The sequence below is a fragment of the Neoarius graeffei genome, chromosome 6, assembly GCF_027579695.1.
Source record: "Neoarius graeffei isolate fNeoGra1 chromosome 6, fNeoGra1.pri, whole genome shotgun sequence".
In the NCBI taxonomy this organism is placed as follows: Eukaryota; Metazoa; Chordata; class Actinopteri; order Siluriformes; family Ariidae; genus Neoarius; species Neoarius graeffei.
Window position 1 is genome coordinate 59,077,293 of NC_083574.1, and position 10,157 is coordinate 59,087,449.

Genomic DNA, 10,157 nt, shown 5'->3' on the forward strand with positions numbered 1-10,157 from the left:
GCACACAAACTCTGCAGTGGATTTGTGATTGACGCTGGGTTGAGTCTCTAGAAAGTCTTATGTGTTTAAAAAGCTTTGATTCCCAAGTCCCTCTTTAATTCTCCCTTCAAAGCTCTGTTCACTTTCTGGACAACTCTGGACGTATTTCCAAATATTTGGAGGATTATCCTTTGTCCCAGGTCTACAAAGCATACGCTATTTTTTCTCTTGCATAAATCTGCCAGGATGGACAATTTGCTATATAATCTGTTGTCAAATATACTGTAGCTAAAATTCTGGACACATCTCTTTGTTGCTTTGCTATTCCTAGCCCATATTCTTGTTTCAAGGCATCTCCAATGGCCCAATGACTCCCAAGGCGAGACAGATACACAGACACCTTGGAACTTCTTCATGAGGGTGGGACTTTCTAACTGGTTTCACATTTCCGCTCCACTGCATTGCTGTTCTAAAGGCAATCGATACCTGTATTTCACTGGGACAAACTTAAATCTCTGCCTTGATTGTGAAATCTATTAAATAAGATATGAGAAGAGACGCTGGATGTTATGCAATAATTGACAGTAGCCAAGTCTAGAGAAAGCCTAAATTTCTCCAAGAAAAGCCATAGAGGAATGTTACGGAAAAAGTAAGCTTTGTGTACAATCAGGGTTTGAATATCTGTATTTGTTCTACTTTTTTTTTCATTTTCGATGACACCCATTAAAGGGCTGATGACACGTTTTTGACATCTTTGGCGATGTTTTATAACATAAAAAGTAATTCCCGATGATCCATATATTAATTCACGAAGGCACCTATTTTACAAGTTATGATAAAAAACGCGGCTATTTGGGCAAATTTGACAGGGCTGCAGCACCCAGGAGACGAAAGAGGAGGAGGAGCTATATGACGTCAGCAAAAGAATCTTCCTCCTCACTTACCAGTTTGTTGTTGATGCGACAGGTGTTCAGTTTATCATTATTAGTATTATTATTATACATTATTATACATTTTATATATATATATATATATATATATATATATATATATATATATATATATATATATATATATAGTTATTATGCCTTCGCGTTGTGTTGCCGGCTTTTGCTCCAAAACCCACAAGGATGGGGTAAGTTTATTCAAGTTTCTCAGAGATCCCGAGCTGCATGCGAAGTGGGTGAAGCAAGTCAGGCGCACTTGTGACAAGTGGGAGCCCTCACCAACATCCGTCCTGTGCTCTGAACACTTCGATTTGGATTGTTTTGACACCCTTCCCAGCTTAAAGGAATCTCTTGGGTGTTCAGTTCAGCACAACCGTGTGCTGCTACCATCAGCAGTGCCTACAGTATTCCGGAGGGGGTCTACTAGTAGCTATGCTGGATCCAGCAGTCGCCTGGGACAAGGCGACTCCTCCAAAGACAGTCCAACTGTCAGAACATGTGTTGAGAAACGACATAAGATAAAGATACGTAGAGCTATAGAGTGCTCTGACATGATGCTAAAAATAGTAACCATGCGGTCTGTGCGGCCATCTTGGAAGTGACTCGCTCCAGAGCGCTCATCGAGTACACATCATAGAGTACACATTCATGATAATCATAAATGTAATCATAAAGTCGGCATGATATCAGTCATGTATTTGCTTGTGAAAGCTTGCTTCTCAAAGCAAACACTGAGGGAAAGCTAACTTAGCCAGACAAGTAGGCTACAGATTGTCATTTGCTTACGCTGATGTAGGTTATCAAATATTTTGCTTCAAGGATAAAACTAAGAAGCCATAAACTAGAAGACGTGCCTGCCAATATTATCCTAAATGTATCACGGATCAGGCATAGTCGTAAGCTTATTATGTTAGCCGTTTGCATGCTCCATTAGGAACTATGTATTCAGTGTAGCATACAGCTTACATGATATAAGCAGTGTTTACACATGCAAGACAACAATACACAATATTAAAATATTGATTCCGTAACATTTTGAACAAATACGGGTTGACCTACCAATCCTTGTTATCCAACCTTGTGGTGTTCAATGCTGGGCTGTCTGCCTGTCCGCTGTCCATCTCGGGGTCGGAGTCGCTCTCAGATTGCACAGTAACAGGTTCAAACCTGTACGGTTGGATGCACCCGTGTTCATCATCACTTGATTCTTCCGATCTATCCCACTCACAACACAATTCTAGACTCCCAGAAGAGGAAGAGCTAGAGAGTTCACCTTCGTTTTCATCCGCCATTTCCATTGAGTAGACAGCCAGTGAACCGCAGCGTGTTCTTCCGCTGACGTCACAACATGGCTGCGAGCCACGGACCCAGTTTTCTTGCGCTGTGCAATTAAAAGTTGGATATTCGCGTAACAACAGCTTATTTTCACATAATTATAATAGAAATCTAACATGTTTGCCATGTTGTATAGTTTATTTAAGAAATTGCATAGAGTCATGTTTGTGTCATCAGCACTTTAAGGATCATCGGGGGAGCTGGAGCCAATCTCGGAAGACAGTGGGCGAAAGGCAGGGTACACCCTGGCAGGGTCGTCTACACTGCCAGAAATAGGGGTACAGTAGGAGTCCATTTCTGTACCTCATGGTACAATTTACACTAATGTACCCCTTAGGACTCATTATTGGACCTCAAGGTAACTACAGTGGTGCTTGAAAGTTTGTGAACCCTTTAGAATTTTCTATATTTCTGCATAAATATGACCTAAAACATCATCAGATTTTCACACAAGTCCTAAAAGAAAATAAAGAGAACCCAATTAAACAAATGAGACAAAAAAAATTTATACTTGGTCCTTTATTTATTGAGGAAAATGATCCAATATTACATATCTGTGAATGGCAAAAGTACATGTATGTGAACCTTTGCTTTCAGTATCTGGTGTGACCCCCTTGTGCACCAATAACTGCAACTAAACATTTCTGGTGACTGTTGATCAGTCCTGCACACCGGCTTGGAGGAATTTTAGCTCATTCCTCCGTACAGAACAGCTTCAACTCTGGGATGTTGGTGGGTTTCCTCACATGAACTGCTCACTTCAGGTCCTTCCACAACATTTTGACTGGATTAAGGTCAGGACTTTGACTTGGCCATTCCAAAACATTAACTTTATTCTTCTTGAACCATTCTTTGGTAGAACAACTTGTGTGTTTATGGTCGTTGTCTTGCTGCATGACCCATCTTCTCTTGAGATTCAGTTCATGGACATATGTCCTGACATTTTCCTTTAGAATTTGCTAGTCTAATTCAGAATTCATCATTCCATCAATGAGGGCAAGCCGTCCTGGCCCAGATGCAGCAAAACAGGCCCAAATCATGATACTACCACCACCATGTTTCACAGATGGGATAAGGTTCTTATGCTGGAATGCAGTATTTTCCTTTCTCCAAACATAACGCTTCTCATTTCAACCAAAAATTCTATTTTGGTCTCATCTATCCAGAAAACATTTTTCCAATAGCCTTCTGGTTTGTCCATGTGATCTTTAGCAAACTGCAGACAAGCAGCAGTGTTCTTTTTGGAGAGCAGTGGCTTTCTCCTTGCAATCCTGCCATGCACACCATTGTTGTTCAGCATTTTCCTGATGGTGGACTCATGAACATTAACAAGAGCCAATGTAAGAAAGGCCTTCAGTTGCTTAGAAGTTACCCTGGGGTCCTTTGTGACCTCACTGACTATTACACGCCTTGCTCTTGGAGTGATCTTTGTTGGTCGACCACTCCTGGGGAGGGTAACAGTGGTCTTGAATTTCCTCCATTTGTACACAATCTGTCTGACTGTGGATTGGTGGAGTCCAAACTCTTTAGAGATGGTTTTGTAACCTTTTCCAGCCTGATGAGCATCAACAACACTTTTTCTGAGGTCCTCAGAAATCTCCTTTGTTCCTGCCATGATACACTTCCACAAACATGTGTTGTGAAGATCAGACTTTGATAGATCCCTGTTCTTTAAATAAAACAGGGTGCCTACTCACACCTGATTGTCATCCCATTGATTGAAAACACCAGACTCTAATTTCACCTTCAAGTTAACTGCTAATTCTAGAGGTTCACATACTTTTGCCACTCATGTAATATTGGATCATTTTCCTCAATAAATTAATGACCAAGTAGAATATTTTTGTCTCATTTGTTTAACTGGGTTCTCTTGATCTACTTTTAGGACTTGTGTGAAAATCTGGTGATGTTTTAGGTCATATTTATGCAGAAATATAGAAAATTCTAAAGGGTTCACAAACTTTCAAGCACCACTGTATGTGTACCTTTTTATGGCCAAAATGGTACATATATGTTCCAAAGCACTATATAAAGGGTACAAATAAATACCTTAGAGGATCCTGCCCAGTGACAAGCCATTGTATCCCTAAAGGTACAATAATATACCGGTACTCTGTTTTCTGAGAGTGTATTGCAGGGCTAAGACAGAGAGACAAACAGCCATTCACACTCACACCTGTGGGCAATTTAGAGTAGCCAATTGACCTAATCTTGTCTTTGGACTGTGTGAGGAAACTGGAGCACTCGGAGGAAACATGCAAGTACAAAGAGTACATGGAACATGCATCATGTCTAAGAAACTGGAAAAAGGAATCTCTGTAGGCTTGCAGCCTTTCCGAACTTGAGCTGTATTCCAACATCTGTATGAACATCTGCAGGTTTTTTAAGGTAATAGAGAAGGGATGTTGGACTTGGCAGCATTGTTGAAGCATAATTCTTTCAGTACTACTGAATACGTACATACTGAAACCCACTCGATACACCTCCTAGCGTATCACATGAATTTGTTATTATAGATATACAAGTATAACCACGTATGTATTATTCTATTGATATCATTGATGCTATACTAAAATTCATAGTTCTGTTGGTTGTAGTTTGATGGAAGTTATCAAAATAGTGGGTTAATGTTGACAGTGGCATGGCTCCTCTGATGACTCCAGCCATCAGTTTCTAAGTAAGAATTACGCTAATAGTTTCCCATTGTCTTTGACTGGATTATTATAATTACAGTGGTGCTTGAAAGTTTGTGAACCCTTTAGAATTTTCGATATTTCTACATAAATATGACCTAAAACATCATCAGATTTTCACACAAGTCTTAAAAGTAGAAAAAAAGAGAACCCAGTTAAACAAATGAGACAAAAATATTATACTTGGTCATTTATTTATTGAAGAGAATGATCCAATATTACATATCTGTGAGTGGCAAAAGTATGTGAACCTTTGCTTTCAGTATCTGGTGTGACCCCCTTGTGCAGCAATAACTGCAATTAAATGTTTCCGGTAACTGTTGATCAGTCCTGCACACTGGCTTGGAGGAATTTTAGCCCATTCCTCCATACAGAACAGCTTCAACTCTGGGATGTTGGTGGGTTTCCTCACATGAACTGCTCGCTTCAGGTCCTTCCACAACATTTCAATTGGATTAAGGTCAGGACTTTGACTTGGCCATTCCAAAACATTAACTTTATTCTTCTTTAACCATTCTTTGGTAGAATGACTTGTGTGCTTAGGGTCGTTGTCTTGCTGCATGACCCACCTTCTCTTGAGATTCAGTTCATGGACAGATGTCCTGACATTTTCCTTTAGAATTCACTGGTATAATTCAGAATTCATTGTTCCATCAATGATGTCAAGCCGTCCTGGCCCAGATGCAGCAAAACAGGCCCAAACCATAATACTACCACCACCATGTTTCAAAGATGAGATAAGGTTCTTATGTTGGAATGCAGTGTTTTCCTTTCTCCAAACACAACGCTTCTCATTTCAACCAAAAAGGTCTATTTTGGTCTCATCCGTCCACAAAACATTTTTCCAATAGCCTTCTGGCTTGTCCACATGATCTTTAGCAAACTGCAGATGAGCATCAATGTTCTTTTTGGAGAGCAGTGACTTTCTCCTTGCAACCCTGCCATGCACACCATTGTTGTTCAGTGTTTTCCTGATGGTGGACTCATGAACATTAACATTAGCCAATGTGAGAGAGGCCTTCAGTTGCTTAGAAATTACCCTGGGATCCTTTGTGACCTCGTCGACTATTACACGCCTTGCTCTTGGAGTGATCTTTGTTGGTTGACCACTCCTAGGGAGGGTAACAATGGTCTTGAATTTCCTCCATTTGTACACAATCTCTCTGACTGTGGATTGGTGGAGTCCAAACTCTTTACAGATGGTTTTGTAACCTTTTCCAGCCTGATGAGAATCAACAACACTTTTTCTGAGGTCCTCAGAAATCTCCTTTGTTCCTGCCATGATACACTTCCACAAACATGTGCTGTGAAGATCAGACTTTGATAGATCGCTGTTCTTTAAATAAAACAGGGTGCCCACTCACACCTGATTGTCATCCCATTGATTGAAAACACTTGACTCTAATTTCACCTTCAAGTTAACTGCTAATCCTAGAGGTTCACATACTTTTGCCACACACAGATATGTAATATTGGATCATTTTCCTCAATAAATAAATGATCTCAATAAAATATATATATATTTTTGTCTCATTTGTTTAACTGGGTTCTCTTTATCCACTTTTAGGACTTGTGTGAAAATATGATGATGATGTTTAAGGTCATATTTATGCAGAAATATAGAAAATTCTAAAGGGTTCACAAACTTTCAAGCATCACTGTATTATAGGACGATGGGAGAAACCAAAGCATCTGGAGGAAACCCACAGGGAGAACATGCAAACTCCACACAGAATGGCCCCCATCAGCTATGAGGCTCAAACCCGGGACCTTCTTTTTGGTGAGGTGACAGTGCTAACCACTGCACCACCATGCCACCATTGGGTTGATAAAAGGAAATATTAAAGAGAAGTGTAGAATAAGAGATGAGTGCATTTATGGATAGTTTTAGTATATAAACGAGGCTTCTAGCTTGCTGAGTAAGTGAGCAAGAGAGACTTGTTATATTTAAGCACTATCACATGAACAAGAGTGCAGTTATACCATGTAAGTCAGAAGTTACTCTTACTGTATTGCTGTAAAATGTATTGCTTGCCATGTGTGCTGATAATGTTGCTAATCCTACTGTAGTAACCATTTCAAGGGGACCGTTGCTCGAATTGAAGTTTTACCTGGTGAACACAGACAAGCAGAGCAATACACACAGTGAAACCTCCCAGTGCATTTACATTAAATATAAGCACTCTTGGAATGCTGCTTATCCAATCAAATTAGTGGACTGGAACTAACTGTTGTATAAAAAGTCATGGTCTAACACAGGGATCATAAAAGGTTCCAAGTTGTATGTCTAGTTGTAAATATCAGGAAATGAAAGCTAAAATTCTGATATATCATCTCATGTTCATCTTTTGACCTCAAACCAAAATGTCTTTAGTGTATAGCAAAAACAAAAGGATTGGCTTTGCCATTCCATTACTTTTGGAGGGGACCATGTTATGAAAAACAGCCAGTATGCCATTCCTTTGTGGCCAAGTACATTCAGTTACAAGGCCACCTCCAAGCATTCTCAGGGTATTTTAGATTTTGTGCTTATTTCAAGTAAGCCTTCATGAATGAATGCATATGAAAAGTGAATGAGAGCCATACCTTTGTCATTTAGCCTTTGAATTAGTAATTATAAATAGTCAACCAGAAAAAAAGATGAAGCCTGATGGATTGTAACAATTATGGGAAGAGGGTTCATGTGGTACGTACAGTACACAGTGGATATAAAAAGTGTACACACCCCATTAAAATGATAGGTTTTTCTGACATAAAAAAAGAGACCACGATAAATAATTTCAAAACCTTTCCCACCTTTAATGTGACCTATAACCTGTACAATTCAATTGAAAAACAAACAAAGTAATTTGGGGGAAAAACATTTTTAAAAATGTACAATAAGCTGGTTGCATAAGTGTGCACACCCTTAAATTAATACTTTGTTGAAGCACCTTTTGAAGCACCTCTTCACTGTTCCTTGCAAAAGCACTCCAAATCTGTCAGACTGCGAGGGCATCTCTTGCGCACAGCCCTCTTCAGGTCACCCCACAGATTTTCAATTGGATTTAGGTCTGGGCTCTGGCTGGGCCATTACAAAACTTTTTGGGGGTCAATGTCATGCTGAAGGATGAAATTTCTCTTCATCTTCAGCTTTCTAGCAGATACCTGAAGGTTTTGGGCTTGTATTGACTGGTATTTAGAACTGTTCATAATTCCCTCCACCTTGACTAAAGCCCCTGTTCCAGCTGAAGAAAAACAACCCCAAAACATGATGCTGCCACCACCATGCTTCACCGTGGGTATGGAGTTCTTTTGGTGATGCGCAGTGTTGTTTTTGCGCCAAACGTACCTTTTGGAATTGTGGCCAAAAAGTTCAACCTTGGTTTCATCAGACCATAACACATTTTCCCACATGCTTTTGGGAGAGTTGATGTATTTTTTTTTTTGCAAAATTTAGCCGGGCTTGGATGTTTTTCTTTGACCCTACCTCATAGTCCAGACATATGGTGAATACGGGAGATTGTTGTCACATGTAGTACACAACCAGCACTTGCCAGAAATTCCTGCAGCTCCTTCAGTGTTGCTGTAGGCCTCTTGGCAGCCTCCCTGACCAATTTTCATCTTGTCTTTTCATCAATTTTGGAGGGACATCTGGTTCTCGGTAATGTCACTGTTGTCCCATATTTTCTCCACTTCTTGATGACTGTCTTCACTGTGCTCCATGGTATATCTAATGCCGTGGACATTTTTTGTACCCTTCTCCTGACTGATACCTTTCAACAATGAGACCCCTTTGATGCTTTGTAAGCTCTCTGTGAGCCCTGGCTTTTGCTGGAGGATGCAACTGAGTAAATGCCTGGACTTTATTTGGGGTTAATCAGTCATTTTAATTGATGGCAGGTGTGAACCCCAAAAGACTTAATGCTGTAATTAAATCAAAAGGTGCTTCAACAAAGTATTAGTTTAAGGGTGTGCACACTTATGCAGCCAGCTTATTGTAAGTTTTTTATTTTTTATGTTTTTTCCACTAACAGATTTGTTTGGTTTTTCAATTGAATTGTACAGGTTATAGCTCACATTAAAGGTGGGAAAAGTTTTGGAATTATTTATCGTGGTCTCATTTTTTTTTTTACATCAGAAAAACCTATCATTTTAACGGGGTGTGTACACTTTTTATATCCACTGTATACTGTACATGCACTATATAAACTACTTCAGCCATTTTGCATATCAACTGGTAGCACCTACTACAGTTCAAATGCATTTTCTTTTGTTTGACATGTCCTGTTTCTCTTGAAACTTTGTGCACTAGTGTCTTAGCAGGGGCCACCACAAGCCTCCAGAACAATTTAATGTGCCTTGACATGGATTCTATGAGTCACTGGAAGTGAGGTGATTTGATTTCTGATGATGAGTTTGAGTTTTGATGATGGTAGAACACTGTCTGACATATCGGCCAAAATCTCCCATAGATGTTGAACTTGGCTGATTCAAAGTGAAAGGAGAATTCATGAGAATATAAGGAATCGAAGCACATTCAAGACTTACAGAAAAGGCATGCTTTAAACAAGGGGTCAGTGAATTTTAAATCAGAAAACTTTTGTAACATTAGTAGGTTGTCTTCACATTCACGTAGCTATTAATAAAATAATTGCCTCCAGGTTAATGGGGGATGTGTACTACCAGCGTCCACCCAATCAGGACAATCATGTTGCCAGTCAGTTCACTAGACATTCTAGCCTAGGCAACACACAAACATTAGTTTTTCAGGTATAGTGTCAAGAGAATACTGAATGCTGTTTTTTGAGCTTCAGAACAGATAGTTTATCTTCTGGGAAAATCATTGGCTATACATTTAATGCTTGGCTTGTGTAACACTGTATATCTAAGAAAGGACAACTACTGTATATCTGGCAACATTTTCCCAGTCTTCATTGCAAAACTGCTCAGGCTGTGAAGAATGTCACTGAATGATTTTTCAGACTGCAGTAATGTTTGGAAAAACCTGAACTGTATGTCAGCGTAAAAGAATTTTAAAACAAATCTATCAAAAAGAGACATGAACAAGACTCCAAACATGAACAAATACTATCTATACTTATTTTGATATGCATGAGGTGGATTTTGAATTTACATTACATTATAAAAAAATAATAGACACACTACAGTACATTTGATCAAAACTGATCATTTATGACTTTGTTCATGTTGTTTTGTGTAG